We start from the raw sequence: 2300 nt of genomic DNA on the forward strand, positions 1-2300 counted from the left end.
AACTCACTGAAAAAGCAATAGAGTTTCCTTGTTTACTACTACAAGTACAACATTGATCAAATTAAAATAAAATATACGATTAAGTCTTTGTTATATATATCAACAGTTAGGGCGAGACCGAGTTCATCATTTCTGAAAATGATAATTACTGGTCATAAAATCAAACCTATATATGGTGTATCTGAGCTAAAAAATGACAATACGAGATTGAGTGTAGATATATATGACATAATGTTATTTACATTCAATTGAAATTTTACCGATTTTTAACTTGAATACCCTCACGTTTCTATAATTAAATCTATTTTTACAGTTTACAGACCAACGCAATCTCTTGATCTAGCTATAAAGCTTGAATTAGCTATATAGCTTTATTTAGCAATTCAGAATAGCTTGATAAATCTATTTCAATAAAGCTTTCTACAATTTTTTTTTTTAAATTACAAGAAATGGACAAAAACTTGGGAGTATGTAACAACTTATACTAATCTATGGACTATTTAAAAGGAACCCTAATCAAACACATTTTAACAGGTCCAGCACAATCTCTTGATTTAGCTATATAGCTTGAAAAAGCTATATAGCTTTATTAAGCTATTCAAAATAGCTTGATAAAGCTATTTATGTGCAGTTTTTCAGAAAAAATTTTTTGTAAGAAAAAGACAAAAAGTCGCAAGTATTAGACTATTCATATATGTACTGTGGGCTATCAAAACAACAACTGAAATCAAAGATAGTTCTAACATTGCAGCATTTGAGTTCTTTTAAGCAAAAGATGAATTTCCATTGTTTGAGTAACTGTACACGACCTTGTGTGCGTTGAGACATGGATTAGTATGATTGCTTCTCATTGTACTGAATTATTACCAATCCATTATCTTGTTGACCATAATTGGCCTCTTTTATAATTTCAATGAAGAAGTAACTGTATCAATTGCTTTATATAGCCCCAAAACTTTTAGAACTTTGAGTACAAAGTCTATTAAGGAGACGCAATTTGATGAGTGATTTTTACATGCTTTATTTCCAGAAGAGTTCAAGGTTGAATATTATCACTGCACCAAGGTGCGACTTTTTGTGCATGCTGAGAAAATAAAACATTTAAGAAAAAAGTGTGATAAAATAGCTAAATTAAGCTATTCTGAATAGCTTAATAAAGCTATATAGCTAAATCAAGCTATATAGCTAAATCAAGAGATTGTGCCGGACCTGTTTAACACTGATGCTTTTGAGTTTCCTAAGGATATGCAATTTGGCTAAGAACCATTTTATACATGATGAAAAATTGCACATTATAGAAAAGTATGATAATTAAAAATAGCTAAATCAAGCTATATAGCTAACTAAAGCTAAATACACGTAACAATGGCATACTTCAGACGCTTAGTGAGCTAGTCTGTCCTTTCCTATTTTGCCGCCATTATGAATATATGTTAAATCGTACATAGACTTATTTGTACTCTCCCCCACTTTTCATTATTGAATAGAGAGATAAAAAAATTTATGTCTCTGTTGATTGTAAATTTTAATTTGTGCAGAGGGTAAGACGTAGGACTTACGCTATATCTGCCCTGTAAACAGCATGCGATATAGTCGAATAGAATTAAATTGATCTGATTTGTTTCGACAGGTGGCGCCACCAAAATGGCAATTATTATCATGGTAGGTCACATATTTTGCAATATTTCTTCCTAACGGTAAATGTAGATTCCATATTAAACATTGAAAGAGTGTTGGAATTTTGAATGTACGTATCCTGTGAAATTACTGTTTCTGTTTGCGATGGACATACTAGTAAACACGAGAAAGGGTTCATTGATTCGAATTTCCTCGGAATCAGTATTTATTTACAAATGTAAATTAATGTCAAACAAAGTTGACTTTCATTTTGTTTTCAGGGGAAAATGGTCATAAAGTTCAGATGTATTTATTTATGTTACTAAATGTTTAGGAATAATTATCAGGTCCAGTATGATCAGTACATTTAGCAGTGTACATGGCACAGGAGTTCACAATTTTATCAATAAAGTCAATAAAAATCACTCGATTGACCAAGCCATGAGCTATGCGTTAGCATAGCGAACAGGAATGCAACATGCTTTTGGAGAAATCGACCAATTTGCTTTTACCCACTGCTTATTCAATACAACTTGTTAAAATTCATGTCAAACAACATTTCTCTACTAAAATTTGTTCTCTAACCCTTCTGGAATGCTGTCAATACCCACTTTCTTTGATTTCGCATAAACATTCGTTTTACCGAGAAGCCATTGCGTGACGTCACATCAAACCCGAACCTG

Source organism: Saccostrea echinata, unplaced genomic scaffold (genome assembly GCF_033153115.1).
Source record: "Saccostrea echinata isolate AGI-Se365-2 ecotype Australia unplaced genomic scaffold, CSIRO_AGI_Sech_v1 ptg000028l, whole genome shotgun sequence".
Classification (NCBI taxonomy): domain Eukaryota; kingdom Metazoa; phylum Mollusca; class Bivalvia; order Ostreida; family Ostreidae; genus Saccostrea; species Saccostrea echinata.